An 18179-nucleotide genomic window follows, 5' to 3' on the forward strand; every position below is an offset into this window, starting at 1 on the left:
AGTTTGGCCTGCTGGCCAAATGTGGTTTATAAAAACATCATATATAATGCATAATAAATAAATAAATAAATAAATAAACAAATCATACATCACTAGTATCAAAGCCTTACTCTAATTTTGGAGTATATCCCAAAAATCCTATTAATGTATACTGCATGAAATACCAATCAGTACCAACAAAATAAAATATTAAAAACATTAAAGCCTGCATTAATATGAGTATGGTCTTATAGGGGAGGTATTGATATTGTTCATGGGTCAGCACATAAATCATTGTGAGACCCGTTTTAATAAATTAAATGCGCCCCTCCCCACACCAACAAATTTGGTAAAACTTTACATATTGGCTCTACCAATAATTTTACACATAAACAAATAGCCCACTTAGGATATTGCACCACTCTAGGAGAATATTTTGTGAGTGTTTTCAGCTTGTTCCTGCTGTCTGCTTACAGTGCCTCCAATGATGAGTGGATTATATGATGACAAGCCTAGTAGTGTCTGTAGTCTTCTACTGTACAATAGAAGACTACAGACTCTACAGACACTACTAGACATATTTACTAATATTATCTAAGTTTTAGACAGTGCTCACTCAGACTAGTATGTCTTAAACTGCACCAGATTTACCAAACTGTCTAAGGGCTAGTTCACACAGAGGCCGATGGGGTGAATTTTGGCACCGGGAGTGACGCAGGAAGCCACGTCACTCTCGGGTCAAAACCCGCCTGCCACGACCATCACAGTCACGGCTTCCCCCTCTGGAGTCAGCTCAAATGAACGGGCCGACACCGGAGGTTGCTTCCACTAGGCGAAAGCCTGAAGAAGGTGCTTTAAACTTAGATCACAGTGCAACTTTTTGAAATTCTGAAAAACAACAACAAAAAACACAATTATTTTAGATGGACTGGATTTTTTTCAACAATTAAAATATATAAGTTTCAAAAATTGTCTTATTGGGCCCAAAATAACATAATCTCTATATTTTTATGTACAGATTTGATTTAGTAATATGTAGTTGAACACTTTGTATTGTATTGTTCAGCATGTATACACAATTCCATTCAAATACTATTAAAATCCTAGTTTAACGTACAACTCTTGTAACATTTATCAGAAGGAGATGCTATATTTATACAAATACTATGTTGTGCTTCTTTCTTCTTTTCAAGCAGCATCACTGCAAAATACAATATCAACATATGACAGACACCGAAAACTTAAATTGTGTCATATTGTGAAAATCCACACAGGGTGTCTGAATATTTTTATTTCAGTGTATAAATATTAGGCTTTATGTATGATGAACAGCATTATAGACAAGCTATTATCTGTATTGCAGTGATACCTGGGTGGTCATGCCGTGGTATAAAGCACATGTGGACAGTTTGAAAGAATAAACAGAATTAAATAGAACACTCTCTTTTGAATGACGATGAATGACAACCATTGATAGTTGTGTCTGCTGTCTTTAGACCTACATAAAGGGCTGAAATATCCCAAGCTCATTTATTCTTTTATGTGTCTCTTTGTTGTTACTTTGGTATTTGTGACATTTAGAATTTCATTCTCAAAGCATGTATCTTTGCAGATTTTGTTGTACTAGAAAAAAAATATATTTCAGTCAATTAAACTGAATTTATGATTTCTCTCTAGTTTTATTATAGGTTTAGGAACTAGAATATCCAATACTTCAAAAGACACATTTTGTTTTCAAAAATGTATTTCTGTCTCTTTTTAATTTAATATCCTTAGATGGCTAATATGTAAGCCAATGACCATCATTTTAAGAATAAGATGTTGGGGTGTTTTATTCACTAGAGTAGAATATTAGATAATCACTTGCTTCATTTCATGTACGTCAATAAATCACAGAAAAGTAGAATATCTTAATTTTTCATTTTCACATATACAGTAAGACTGGTGCCCCATGCGATGGAAACGCCACCATTTTCCCACGGTGGAAAAGCTGCGATAAAAATTGCAGCGTTTTACAGGACAGGCAAAGTGGATGGGATTTTAGCAAATGCCATGCCCACTTTGCGGGAAAACCTGCCGTGCAGACATGCCATGGTTTCCAAAACGCACAGTTTTGGAAATCACAGCATGTCAATTATACTTACAGGAACGGCAGCGGTTTCCCCATAGGTATAATTGTAACAGAAAGTCCACAGAGGAAAACTCTGCTAACTTTCTGTTTAAAGCGGTGCGAGAAGAACTTCGATACGTTGCCACCGCGGTTTATCCCACAGCACTTTATTGCTGTGGGACATCCGATGGGGCCTTAGCCTAAAGCATATTTATCAAATAGGTGTTAACTCAAAAATTATGTGTTGTAAAAAAACAGATTTAGGCTAAAGCCCCATGTAGAACGCCGCAGCAAAAAAATGATGTGGGGAAAAACCAAGGTGGAAACATATTGCGTTTTTTTCCCACAGCGCTTTTCACAGATAGTCTGCAGAGTTTTCCAATGTGGACATTCTGTTTTAATTATACCAATGGAGAAACCACCAGTGTTTCTGTAGCTATAATTACCGCTGCACATATTTTTCTACAATGTGTGGATGATATTCACTATTCACTTTGCAGGGACTGTAGAATGCCACATAGTGCCCTAAGGCTGCGGAAAAACAGTGTTGTGTTGTTGTGGAAATACAGGGGACACAATGCTGTGTTTTACAATACCAGCACAGAGAAAGAGATTATAGCTAACCTCATCCACACAATGCAGAAAAAAAGAGCAGAACGGACTGTTAATATTAGCTTTAATAGGAGAAGAAAAAAAGCATATAGAAACACAGCAAAAACTCAGCTGTTGAAAAAAAATGCAGCAAAAGAAACATATTTTTTTGCAGCATTTTTCATTGAGTTTTTGCTGGTGTATTTTTTCCCCTTCTGCAACAAGGGAGCCTTAGCCTAAAGAAAATGTATCTTCTAGTTCATTTTAGTTTACTTAGTTATATTTAAAACATTTTAGAGAAGTAACATGTTTGTTCTTTTAGTTGAATGTTGCATCTACTTATTCTTTATTTTTAAAGCACATCTGGGCCTGCCATCTCCTTCCTATATTGTCAGCATAGACAATGCAGCAAGTGTTTGCTTATGGCAGGCACAATAACTTGCAATTATTTGAACATGTCATAGATTGTAACAGTCAGGAAGAAGTAATAGATTACAGTTCTCGCCCACCTAGGAATAAAGAGCCGAAAGAAATGCAATAGTATCTAATCTACTTGATTTACCCGTATCCCAGCCTACATAGTAAAACATCTTCACGTCACATTTTGGCAGTCATATTCAATGTATAAAAAAAATGGATCAATTGTTATCTTTTTTTTTTTTTATTAGATGCAAAAGGAAATATGGTGGACTATGCTATTGTTTCTTAATAAAAAAAAGCAATATATGCATTTTTCTTTTACATTGCACCCCACACAAAAGGATGTCCTTCTTTTGCTTCTCTTTCCAGCAGATACTTTAACCCCTTAGTAACCAGACTGTTTTGGACCTTAATGACCAAGTCAAATTTTGGAAATTTGCCCTGTGTGACTTTATCAGTGAATAATTCTGTAACAGTATAGTGTTTACAAGTGATTCTGATATTGTTTTGTCATGACATGTTGTACTTTACTGAGAAGGTAAAATTAGACTGATATAACTTGCGTAAATTTATTAAGAAACTCGCAAATGCTGAAAATTTTAAACATTTTTCAATGTTCTCCATTTTCAGCTGCGATATCTCACATATACACAATAATACAGGGCAAAAAAGTTACCGGTAGTAGTTATATATTTCCAAATTTTAAAAACTCCACCTATCAAAGAATGTATCAAGGCGTATTATCACAATGAGTCTAAAAATGCTTCCCAAAAATTGATGTACAAAATGAAAATTGAAATTTTTAAAGAAATATGCCATTTCGGTGCCCAATACAATGCACCCACTTTGCGTTGTCAGAGACCTGCACTCCTAAAACTATTAAGTGGGCCATCCTGAGAGGCAAAAAATTGTGGGTGTAAACTGCTGCTTGGGCACACAGCAGGGCTTAGAAGGGAAGGAGCACTGTGTTTTTTAGCTTTTGGGGTACAGATTTAGAGGGACTTTCTGGGCACCATGTTGTTTTTTCAGAGCCCTGGAGTTGACAGTAAACTGGAATTCCCCAAGAAGTGACCCCATTTTGTAGGGGCAATTTTAGGGTCTCTGCAAGTGTGACAATCTGCACTCCAAAAGCACATATCGCTCCTTCACATCTGCACCCTGCTGTGTACCCAAATGGCAGTGTATGCCCACATGTATGACACTGATGTACCCCAGATAACGTACTTAATGCCATATATGGGTAGAAATGGCTGTTTGGGCACAGCCGGGCACAGAAGGGAAGGAGCACTATTTTGGTTTTTGGACATCATGCCACTTTTGCAAATCCCTGAATTGCCAATAAAGTGGAATCCACAGACATGTCACCCCATTTTGGACACTACCTCACTGATGGAATTTATCAAGTGGTGTAGCGAGCATTTTTAACCCTTGAGTGTTGCATTTATTTAGTTTCCAGAAATGAATGCGCAGCTGATAACATTTTTTCCAGAAATTTGCCATTTCAGTGCCCAATATGTTGTACCCAGCTTATGTCAGCAGAGATACACACTCCAAAAACTGTTAAGTGGGTATCCTGGGCACAACAGCTTTTATAGTGTTCATCTCATACAAGGCGGGCACAACATATTACGCATGATGTATTCCTGGAAAATTTGTCATTTTCACCTTTCACAATCAGCTTCGTATTCATTTATGAATAATAAGTTATAGCAACACTTGGGGGTTAAAAATGCTCTCTGCAGCCCTGGATAAATCCTACAGGGGTGTAGTTTCCAAAATAAGGTCTCATATCAGGGGATTCCACTTTGCTGGCATTTCAGCTCTGCAAAAGTGTTATGGCATCCAAAAACCAAACCGTCTGTGCTCCAAAAACCAAATAACCCTTCTTCCCTTCTGTGTACAGCTGTGCCCTAATATCAGTTTATACCCACATATGACATTACATACATTATTTGGGGTACACCAGTGTCACACATGTGGCATAAACTGCAGATTGGACACACAGCAGGGCTCAGAAGGGAAGGAGCGCAATGCGACTTTTGGAGTGTAGATTCAGATGTTTGGTATCTGGACGCCATGTCATATTTGTAGAGCCTGTAAGGTACCAGAAAAGTGGATTCCCCAAAGGAGTGACCCCATTTTGAAAACTGCACCCCTCAAATAATTTATCAGGGGGTGTAGTGAATATTAGTATCCCAGACGTGACTGCACAGCAGATGGTGAAGAGGGAATAAATAAGCTGTGCGGAGGACATTGCAGACACCAAATTCCCTACTATGTCCCAGTAGCTCCTATGATTGGGGAGTCACTCTGTGGGTCACTTTGTGGGTCACTTCTGGTATATTTTCCCTCATACGCTGTAAATCTGGGGTGTCCCCTTATATACTCTCGCACAGCTTATCTATTCCCTTCCTGCCGCAGCCAGTTGTATTCTAATAATGATGGCAATTTTGCGGGTTGTTTGTCTTCACATTACTAGATGCTATATTTTCTTTATTTTTCTGGTGATGTGGCCATATAAGGACTTGTTGTTTGTAGGATGCGATGCATTTTGTAATGGCACAATTTTTGGGTGTCTACATCTTATTGAATACATTTTATTAACCCTTTTTGCTAGATTTAAAAAAGAAAAATCAATTCTGGCATTGAGTTTTACCTTTTAAATTTTACGCCATGCAGCGTACAGTATAAGTAACATGTGACCTTTATTCTGCGGATCGGTACGGTTACGGTGATTTATATTATTTTTTTTAGGCGATACTAATTCTGTAGAATAAAAACACATTTAGGGACATAAATCAATGTTTTTTTGCATCATCATCTTCTGAGAGGCGTAACATTTTTATTTTTCAGTTGACACTGTTGGTTGAGGGTTTATTTTTTGTGGGACACCCTGCACTTTTTATTGGTACTGTTGTTGGGTGCATATGACTTTTTGATCACTTTTTATAGCATATTTTGTAAGGTGAGATCACTACTTCCGGCGGGTTTTTTCCGGGGTTTTTTCCAATGTTCACCGTGTACATTAAATATTGTTTCCATTTTACTATACAGATTGTTACAGGCGCGACACTACCAAATATGCATTTTTAAAATAAAATTGTTTTTTTTTATATAATTCATTTTCTATTTTAAAAAAAGGGAATTTTGGGGGCTTTATAACTTTATTCATTTTTACTATAAACTTTATTTATTTTTCACTTTTTTTAACTTGTTTATGTGTCCCTTTAGGACACCTGAATTAGTGATGCTTTGATAAAAGTATCACTAATTCTGTATTAGACACTGCAAGACACAGCAGTCAGTGTCCTGCAGTGTCTAGAGGAAGTCAGCCGCAGAGGATCAACCCGGCAGGATCCACCAGGTATTGGGGGTCTTTAGCATCCTGGGGTCACTGGCCAGACCCCAGGCTGCATGTTAGAGACACTGGCACCACCAAATCTCACCGCGGGGGGGTGCCAGTAATGCCGACAGCATCGCGGAACCGCTTCAGTTCCGTGATCATGTTTGATCACGGAACTGAAGGGGTTAAAGCTCCCTGATCGGAGCCGCCTCCGAAGGGGGGTTATGGAGCAGGGTCTTAGCTTTCAGATACAGCTAAGATCCGCTCCAATTACGTTGGCACTGACAGGGAACCCTGACTGCCCGACGTAATCTTACTATAGGGCAGTCAGGAAGGACCTGTCAGTGCTGACGTAATTTTACTATGGGCCAGTCGTTAAGGGGTTAAAATGAGTCAGTCACCATAACCCAGTATATATGACCAGCTTTTCAGATAGATAGGTTTGGTTCAGTAGAATTTAGCAGAATCCTTATCAATTGTGCCTCTGTTGCCAAGATATTGCTGTTTTTTTTTCAACATACAAATGAGCTCTTTGGAGCAATGAGAGTATTGCCGTTGCTTCAAAAAGGAAAGCAGAAACATTATCATTGCTCCACAGAGTTCATTTGCATATTGACAAAAACCATCAATAGATCGGCAACTGAGACACTGATTCACAAGAGGGAAATACTGTTTTATTATGGGCCGGGTTGTTATGCAGGGTTCTGGTGATGGACTTCATTTAACCCCTTAATGTCATGTTCCATAATAGTATGGTGCTGTCATTATTGACTTAACATATTTCACCATACTATTAAAGCGGAAGCGTTCGGTTCAATGAGGCACTGACTTACAGCTAACATCCTGCTCTAGCACCCCAGGCTTAAGCTGAGCATCATTCAAGGTTTTAATTCCTAAGGGGTTTCGTAGTTATGCTTCCCCACATTTTCATCCTCCTGCAGTTGCCCAGTTTCCCCTTCTTTTACTTTTGTACTCAACAAAGTTACTCTGTCTTTTTTGCATATCTCCTGATATGCTTGTCTAAGAATTCTGTTGGGATATCTTCTATGTCGAAATCTCTCTCTTAAAACCTTTGCCTGTTTCTCAAAACTGTCTCTAGAGCTTCAATTTCTTTTGACATGACAATATTGTCCCTTTGGTATTCCCTTCTTCAAAGGGAAAGGATGGTGGCTTTCCCAGCGGAGGAGGGAGTTTGTAGGCATAAACTTTCTGAAGACTTCAGTTCTCACATATCCATAGTCATCCAATGAGATCAATACATCCAGAAATTATAAGTTATTACCTATTTCAAAGGTAAAGTAAAGTGCTAACTCATTGTGATTAAGACTATCTACAAACTCTATATACGACTGTATATTACCCCTCCAAAGGACCAAAATGTCATCAATGTATCTCACCCACAACTCCATCCGCGATGACCAAATGTCACCGATATCACCTAATACAATGACCTCCTCCTACCAGCTCAGGAGAAAGTTGGTATACATTGGCGCACAGAGATTCCCCATTGCTGTGCTGCTATGCTGGTGGCAATGGCTGTCATTGGACAGGAAGAAGTTGTGGGTGAGAAAAAATTCAAATAGGGCCAAGATAAATTGAATATGGGTCTGAAACTGTAAACCCCTAGATCTCAGAAAATGATCTATGGCCCTTGAGCTCATTTATGTGGCATTGAAGAATAAAGGGCCTCAACGTCTCTTGAACATAGCAAAACTCCCTTCTCCACTGGGATCCCCTCCAGTTTTCTGAGGAGATCAGATGTATCTTGAATGAAAGATGGCAGAGCAGAAACAAACGGACATACAACTTTATCAAGGTACACTGCAACATTTTGCATTAAACTATTGATATCTGAAACTATAGTTCTCCCTTTAAGAGGGGAGACCCCTTTGTGAATTTTGGGGAGGCTATAGAAAGTAGCCTCCACTGGAAATTCAGGGAGAAGAAAATAAAATTCTTGTATTGAAATTAAATTGTCATCTTTAGCCTGAAAGAGAATTTGTTTCAATTGATCTCTAAAGAGGACAGTAGGATTTGAATCTAGAATCCTGTAGTTGGTACTCTGATTCAATAGATCACCACAAATGGTATTATATTGATCCACACTCATAATTACTGTATTCCCCCCTTTATCTGGGAGTTTTATTATCAGTTCTTTTCTAGTCTCAAAATGTTTTAAAGATGTCATCTCCCTATGAGATAAGTTGTAGGGACAATATTCATTAGCTATTGCCAAGATCTTTAGTCACTTGGTTCACAAAGGTGTCAATGCATGCTGTTTCTAATGCTGGTGGATTTTTTTGTACTTGTTTTTTTTAGATTAGTAAAAAGCCCTATACCCTCAGCTACTGTGCGATTATCACTGAAGCCAGCCAATAATTGTACATCATTTAACATTTCCCTCGTATACGTAGGGTGCACATAACTTGTCATCTTGTTTATAAAAATATTTTTTGCACTTAAGTTTTCTTGGGAATAATTGGAGGTCCTTAACTCTGTTAAAAAGATTAACATTCGTACTGGGTACAAACAATAAACGAAATGCAAAAAGTCAATATTCAGCTCACCATATGAAGTCTAATGCAGTCCTGGAGAGCAACGGCAAGCGGGTGGACTCTACCCGTCGTACTAGAATGTCTTGCCAAACGGTAAATAACCGAGAAGAAGGGACGTGTGTCCCGAAATGCGTCGCTTTATTCATAGACTTGACACCATGGTTGCTTTGTAACCTTTTTATTGGAAGTATGGAATAAAAGTTATATTTTATCTACGTTTGCCGCGGAATTTTCTATATACATTCTGGATGTAGCTGGCTTCATTTACCGTTTGACAAACAATAAACCCCTGTTTAGGATCCCCATTTCTTTGATAGATAGTGTAACAGATGACAAATTATTCACCTGGGAGCAGGGGTGAACCTGCCCTTTTCGCCACCCGAGGCGGACGACAGAAAGCCGCTCCCCCCCCCGGGCGGAGGGGGCGTGGTGGAGCGAAGGGGGTGGGGCGAAGCGAAGAGGCGGGGATTAGCGGTGTTCGCAGGCAGAGAGCAGGCAGGGAGAGGACCTGCTCCAGCGGCCTCCCCAATCCACCGCTCGGTGCTAAGCCAGTCCAGGACAGCTTGTCCTGGACTGGCTTAGGTAAGCAAAAATGCCGCCCTCCCTGGGGCCCTGGCATAGTGCCAACTGAAGAGGTCGCTTCAGGTCGCCTCATGGGAGGTGCAGTGCTGCCTAGGAGACCGTGCTGGGTTATGAGAAGCACTTAGATTTCTTAGCTAATAGGTCTGTTCTAAAAAAAAAAACAAGTTTTGTGACCTGTTTGTCTTATCCCATCCTCGTCCTCCTCCTCTGTGTTTTGTTCTAGTAGTCCTGTTCCTACTCTCTGAATCGGATCTATCAGTATCCGTTGAGGACACTTCAGTTTCTCCTCCTCTAAAGACTGATCTCTCTCCTATCATAGTATATATTCTATTCTCCTTGAAATCCTAGAGATCCTTGATAATTGTCTGTGCTTGCTTTCCTTTAAATGGAACTGACCTTTTTTAATAAGATCTCTTTGCTACTAAATTCAGATTCACCTTGGAATCTTTTTATTGACTCAGATTGTTCTTTTAATTGTGTGTCACAGGCATCAAGATGTTGTTTTTCTTCCTCCAATAATAGTTGTAATAATCATAAGGAGAAACTAGTTGCCTTGTTACTCACTTACTCATCAAAACCAGACTTCGGATATGAGCCACTGGTAGTAAATTAACCCACAAACCTTAGGGGACAATATTATTTATAATATAGTTCTCTAAACTTTGTACTTCCCACCATGAGGATATTTGGTCATGAAAATTCACTGTTAAATTTTTACATGCTGTATTAAATGTTTGAGTGTATCCTTTTTGAACAAATGTTTTCTCTGAAAAACATCTTTTGCCTCAATAAGCCATTGATTCTTCTGTAGTCCAGCTGACAATAAATATACACTAAATCAGCAATAGTGTAACTCTGTGAGAAATGACACTCATATTTCCAGATCAGTATATTAACCCAGCAAAGACATATAGAATGTCTTAAAACATAACCTTTAATAAATAATGTTTAGTTAAAATGCAATCATAGTAACATAATTACCACCAGTACCAAATAGACAACAATAAAAAACAAAAAATAATATCAGGTCCATTAAACCAATACACATCCAGCAATATTTAACAATATAGGATATATATAAATAGTGCGGTGTGTCTCAGTCAATGGGGTCAGTCCATTCTGCGCGGTTCAACAGTTACCCTAACTCGCCCTTTATTCTGTCCACAATCCCCCAAGACTCCTGCCCTTACAAGGGCAGTACCACATGTAGCTTTCTTTGAAAAAATTGTCCCTATTTGTCCCTACGTCCATTAAAGCAGAAGCAGTAGTGATCGGAGCTGCACCAAAATTGGTGGAAGAAGACAATATAAATTTTACATATTATTTCATCCCATTTTTCCCCTTTTCTGAAGATTTTGAATAGAACAAATCCCTTTATTTAGTGAGAAATAAGTACAAAGTACAAAATATCCCTGGGCATGCATATGATCTAAATACAGAATTACTCTAGCAAATTCTAAGCAATGAACATTTATTTTGTGCTTAAGCCATATGCAGTCTATACAGACAAAACTGGTTGCTTAGTTCCCAGGTCACTACCTGTAGAGAAAAAGTTGCGTTGAAAGTATGAAATGTCTCAATCATTGATCTCAGCTGAATTATCAATTATCAAGTCATCTAGTTTTCTAACACTTGCATATTGCTGGTATAGCTGCAAATAACAAAAGTTGATATTAGGGAAAATGATACAGCAAGCTTTGAAGAACTTTATAGTCTGCCTAAAAACATAGGTCAATTATATTTTGGAAAATATAGCAATTATGTCAAGACGTCTCATACAGCCAGACAGTATCCTACTCTGCACTGATGGGAAGTAAAAACTTTGAAACAGCTGTCTGCAAATGGAAACCACTTCCTTCTGGAGGAATCATACTGGCTTGCTCTCATACTCAGATTATATGCCCTAAGGTTTCTTTGAAAACTGGACATTACTCTGAAGGTACCTATCTTTCAATAGGTGGTGCTAGGAGCAAATTCCTTTTTTCACCAATGAAGTCTTATTTGCATATTCCATTGCCATAATTCTTAGCAAGGCATAGATGATCTAATAAGTTCCTGTACCAGTCTCTCCCTAATGAGAGACATTACCCCTTTTAACCCACAGTACCTACAGGAAAGGAATAAGGATGTGGAAATGATTTGGAATACATTTAAAATATGGAAATACTATATTTTTTATCATTGTAGTGCAGTAAAAAGTTTCAGTTTCTAGTAAAAAATGAACAGCCTGGGGCTTCAATATCAAGGCAAAAATGATGAGCAAAGAGCAGAAAAGGTGCAAAGTATGTCATAAGTGTCTCATTTCACCTGGGGCCTTATTATCCCCTTATGAGCACAGGCATGAGACCAAAGTGTTGTTGGTATTGAAAGCAATAGCATGAGATTTTTTGCGGTGGGAACTAGATATGGGCAAATCGATTTGTTACAGTATGGATTCAACTTGAATATGTTAAAATTGTTCAGTATGTAACAAACCTGAATTCTTTGAGAATTGTCTTGGGCAAACTAAAATGGGTACTATGACATGTACTGGGTACTAAAAATAAAGAAGAGACACGTGTGTGATGTTCTGGCATCACCTGACAGCCCCTTAGCTAACAATGAGTATTATTTGAGATCTTACAGTGCTAATGTCAAAGACATATTGTAATAGTATGTGCAAGAAGAACTAATTGTTTATAGACATTTAATTCAAAACTGCATGATCCCAAAAAAATTGCTCCATTTTCTACCAGAAAACAGTTGCAATAAAACTACAGAATAATAGGAGGTGATGAAGTAGAAAATGGTTTAGTTACATTTAGCCAATTATAGGAAGATAAATAAATTATATGAGTGGAGGGAGGGAGAATTTCTGCACCATGCTATAAGCCTGTAATTGCACAGAATTCCAGGTAATGCAGAATTTAGTCAAGAAACACTCAGAAACTAATAAATAATAATAATACATTTTATTTATATAGCGCCAACATATTCCGCAGCGCTGTACAATTTGTACACTTCTACCTTTTTGACACAAAGGTATCAAATTTAGCATATTTTTTTGCCTAACATGGTTCTACACTATTTTTCTTTTCTTTTTTTTTTTTTTTTTAATACAAAAATTCTATTATAAGAATATTAGAAAATAATTCAGATTTGGTACTTAAAAGGTTACCTGGCCCGTTAATATTTGACTAGAACACTGCTTGAGTCAGTTTAGATTTCAGCAGTGATAATGGCAGTTGTTTCTGTATTTGTTTACATGGGTAGCTTCCTGTCTTGATTCCCTACAACTACCATGATGCCTTGCACTTCAATCAGACCTGATTCCCTCCCCCTCACTCTAGCACTCCCCCTCTCTTTCTCACTCACACCACCTCCTTGTTTCCCCAGCTATCTCGCCTACTACTAGCCTTTCAAAACTAACTTATTCCCCACCCCTTTATGCTTACTTGTCTTGTGGGCAGGATCTTCTCGGCTTGAGACTTCACTTGTTCTATGTGGCCAGCACCTCCTCTTCTTGACGTCTGCTGGCCTCGTAAACCTGTGCAATAGAGCCGGTGTCCTGGATACTGTGCATGCTCACATATGTCAAGGAAAGGAGGTGCTGACCACCCAGAACAAGTGATGTCCCATGCCTAGAAGATCCGGACAGGGAAAAGGTAAGTATGAACAGGGGGTTATGGAATGTCACAGGAAATCAGAAAATATGCCCCAGTGATCTAGGTACAAAAAGATTTTAAGTAACCTAAGTAATTTATTCTGGACAATCCCTTCAACAACAACAAAAAAACAACACTATTGGCATGAAAGCAACATGATCAGTGTGAACATTGCACATACATGTAATAATTGTGGAGGAAGATTAATTAGCTACATGTTGTAGTTGGATAATTTTGTGTTTCTTTGTGTTATAAGGGAAAGTTGCTTTGTATTGAATACAATAATCCTTTAATTGTTTAGCCAAAGGTGTAGCCTATTGTCATGGACATATAAATAATAATAAAAAAATCTCTGCACTTTATGTCTATATGTAAGAGGAATTGTAAATACAATGTAAAATTGCATAGTTCCACAGTGATGTTGGTAGATGGTGTCTGTTTATTAAGTGTTCCTGGGTATTTTATATGCATCAATGGAGATGCAATTTTTCTGTCTCTTTGAATACTGAAGTGTACTTGTTTGAAAAGACCATTTTTGAATGCCTTGTGAGTGTTTATACAACAAAGGGATCAGAAACAGAGCCTGTGTTAGTAACAAAAAAGCCCTTATTACTGCCTGTAAAATGGTTGATGATCTGGAAGAGCCAGGATATCTTCATTTAACTTTCAAGCGGAGGCTGATGTGTGATATACACATTCAGCAATGGAAATTATGATGAAGACAGGGTCTGATCAAGTGATGGTTCTAATCTTGACCCTCTGCACTTCCTGCATCCCTGCTTTGTCTGCAAAAAACATATCAATGATTGAATAGGAGAACTATAAAAGAACATATAGGGGATATTTAAGTACAAATCACCATAAATCAAGTGCATCCTCAGAGTGGCTTACTGTTAGGATCGGGTCTCGCAGGGTTCCACCACGGCGCACAGCGCCACCTGCGGGCCAATCCGAACCTCGCCCTCGGCGTTGCGTAATAGGATGTCTGGAGTCTAAGTCCAGTTTTCGGCCCACTGGGCATGCTCGGGCATTTTGGAGCCGCTCAGAGGCTAAGTGCCGTTCTCTCCCCACTGAGCATGCTCAGGCATTTTGGGTCCGCTCCGAGGCTAAGTCCCAGTTTGGCCTTACTGGGCATGATCGGTGATGTTATGCCACCGCCCCTGTTGGGCGGGGATTAGCCTTTAAAAGGTGTGAGCCGACGCCCGGCCGGTGCTCACACTTTACCTGAAAAACACATAAGACAGGAGGTTATGACAGGAGCTCCAGGCTGCTTCCAGTAGCTAGGCAGGTTCCATCTAGTACTGTTAGCAAGACCTATAAGTCCTGAATGTACTGGCAGCTCCACATTACGGCTCGGTGCAGTGGACTCTGTACCAGCCGGTGGACTGGCAGCAGGCTTGGTCTCTTTAGCTAGGCTATCTGTCGCTGTCTGTGTGTGTTATAGCTCCTAGCTGTTCTGAGCCATTTGTGTTGCTGTTAGGGGTGACGTTAACCCCTGGCAGTCTGGTTGCAGCTGGTCCACCTGAAGCTGATCAAACTATTTCCCCAGTGCAGTGAACTGGTGTGAAACTTCATTCCAGTCTGTTAAATACTGAAGCTGTAAAGCTTTTACCCAGTGAAGTTAACTGGTGCAACTGGTACAACCTTGTCGCAGCCCGTTCACACTGCTGCAGCCCTGACGCATTCACCCAGTGAAGTGAACTGGTACATTTACGTTACTTCCTGTTCAGACACACTGCTGCCTGGTACTGGCACACGGCCACCCATCTGGGTCTGTGGACCTCGCCGCAGTGCTCTGCGGCTTAGCGGTTCTGTTGCGTTTATTATTATTTTTGTATTTGCACACAGAACCATAACACTTACATACTTTTAGCTGGTAATTAGGCTTTAGCTTGATAATTCTACCCCATTGTCCCGTTCCTTGCTATTATCACATCTCCAGGCATTATATAACTTGGTATTATTAATCAAGGAACAAAAAAATGCAAGTGTTCTGGAATGTAATACGGCATGGTAATTTTATTCTTAATGAAGCTAATGGCTACTTCAATTATGAAGGTACTTGACCCAACCTGAAAAAGTCTTTCATAATATAAGAACACTTATACATATTCAATAAGGTAAAAAAGAGCATAATTTGCCTTGCACATAAATAAAAATCTATGGAACCAAAACAGTAGATGGTAGATCTTAATGGAATCAAGAATGGCGATTAATATTTCATACTGTATTTCTTTTTAGAGAAATCAGAAACTTTTGTAGATAAATGAAAGGAATCTATGGATAGCAAAAGGTAGGCGTAGTTTCCAGTCACAGAATTCTGCATTTAAAGGAACCATTCACATACTTAACATTTCATTGTACAATGTCTAAATACAGGTATGAATTGGGAAGGATAACATCATTTTCAAGGTTCATTGTTTTGCATTTGTATTTTAAGTTGACTTATCGTAAGAGACCTTAATATTGTTAAATGGTGCCAGGAGACTACCTGGGGTGTCTGTTAGTAGTTTATCTTGTATGTAGTAAAAAATATATCCTGACCAACACATCATTTGAAGACATCATGGAATGACCTAGTCTTTTGGAGGTGGTGCACCTGTCAATTTGGTAGTCAAAATTTGATCTTGTTTCATCTTTCGGGATGTATTCATTTATGCAAAAGGAGTCCCGACCAAGTATTGAGGGCTCTCATTTGGCCATCATTTCTGTGTTTTTTTTTACAGTTGGTCTTATATAATATTGTAATTTTCTGAGATAATGACTTTTGGGTTTTTCTTGGCTGTAAGCCATAATCATCAACATTAACAGAAATTAACCTCTCAAAAAGTTCGCTCTGTTTGTAATGACGCAATATAATATATGGGTTTCACTTTTTCGATTTAATTACAAAAAAAAAAACATTTATTGAGATGCACTTGTAGTGTTTCATGTTTATCACTTGTCCAATAGGTTGCATATATCCAGATATCTGTGTCACAAGTTCTGCACCTTTTGTAAAAGCAACATGATCTCCTAATAGGTAAACATAAAGGAATGATCTGACCAGGGCCAGCTCAAGGTTTGTTTGGCCCCTTGGGTGACAGAGCGCCAGTGGGTCCTTTTGCAGTGCAACTCATACAGTGATACTGCTTTTCTGTATAAGCTGCCTCAGCAAAATACACCTCAAATTGGGTGGTTTAGCTGTTGGAGTCGCTAAAGGTTTTCCATAGCTTTTAACCTTTGCACTGCAAAGAATTAATTGTAATTGACATGTAGTGGGTTTGTTCTTCCTATAGATAGCTGTAGGAGCTAATTATGGATCTCATCGTGGACCCCCTGGCGGCTCTATAGCCTCGAACCTGCCACAGTTGTGCCGGTGCTGATGCTGACCCTGATGCTAACTATACTATTTGTGTCTATGTGTGGTCACTCTGTAGGACATAGAGTGTGTTGACTTGGTTTCATGAGAAATTGCATTGATTAAACAGGAGCTTAGTTAGTCTGGTCATATGAATATTAGAGATGAGCGAACACTAAAATGTTCGAGGTTCGAAATTCGATTCGAACAGCCGCTCACTGTTCGAGTGTTCGAATGGGTTTCGAACCCCATTATAGTCTATGGGGAACATAAACTCGTTAAGGGGGAAACCCAAATTCGTGTCTGGAGGGTCACCAAGTCCACTATGACACCCCAGGAAATGATACCAACACCCTGGAATGACACTGGGACAGCAGGGGAAGCATGTCTGGGGGCATAAAAGTCACTTTATTTCATGGAAATCCCTGTCAGTTTGCGATTTTCGCAAGCTAACTTTTCCCCATAGAAATGCATTGGCCAGTGCTGATTGGCCAGAGTACGGAACTCGACCAATCAGCGCTGGCTCTGCTGGAGGAGGCGGAGTCTAAGATAGCTCCACACCAGTCTCCATTCAGGTCCGACCTTAGACTCCGCCTCCTCCGGCAGAGCCAGCGCTGATTGGCCGAAGGCTGGCCAATGCATTCCTATGCGAATGCAGACTTAGCAGTGCTGAGTCAGTTTTGCTCAACTACACATCTGATGCACACTCGGCACTGCTACATCAGATGTAGCAATCTGATGTAGCAGAGCCGAGGGTGCACTAGAACCCCTGTGCAAACTCAGTTCACGCTAATAGAATGCATTGGCCAGCGCTGATTGGCCAATGCATTCTATTAGCCCGATGAAGTAGAGCTGAATGTGTGTGCTAAGCACACACATTCAGCACTGCTTCATCAAGCCAATACAATGCATTAGCCAGTGCTGATTGGCCAGAGTACGGAATTCGGCCAATCAGCGCTGGCCAATGCATTCTATTAGCCCGATGAAGTAGAGCTGAATGTGTGTGCTAAGCACACACATTCAGCACTGCTTCATCAAGCCAATACAATGCATTAGCCAGTGCTGATTGGCCAGAGTACGGAATTCGGCCAATCAGCGCTGGCTCTGCTGGAGGAGGCGGAGTCTAAGGTCGCTCCACACCAGTCTCCATTCAGGTCCGACCTTAGACTCCGCCTCCTCCGGCAGAGCCAGCGCTGATTGGCCGAAGGCTGGCCAATGCATTCCTATGCGAATGCAGACTTAGCAGTGCTGAGTCAGTTTTGCTCAACTACACATCTGATGCACACTCGGCACTGCTACATCAGATGTAGCAATCTGATGTAGCAGAGCCGAGGGTGCACTAGAACCCCTGTGCAAACTCAGTTCACGCTAATAGAATGCATTGGCCAGCGCTGATTGGCCAATGCATTCTATTAGCCCGATGAAGTAGAGCTGAATGTGTGTGCTAAGCACACACATTCAGCACTGCTTCATCAAGCCAATACAATGCATTAGCCAGTGCTGATTGGCCAGAGTACGGAATTCGGCCAATCAGCGCTGGCCAATGCATTCTATTAGCCCGATGAAGTAGAGCTGAATGTGTGTGCTAAGCACACACATTCAGCACTGCTTCATC

This window comes from Leptodactylus fuscus, chromosome 1, assembly GCF_031893055.1.
Source record: "Leptodactylus fuscus isolate aLepFus1 chromosome 1, aLepFus1.hap2, whole genome shotgun sequence".
Classification (NCBI taxonomy): domain Eukaryota; kingdom Metazoa; phylum Chordata; class Amphibia; order Anura; family Leptodactylidae; genus Leptodactylus; species Leptodactylus fuscus.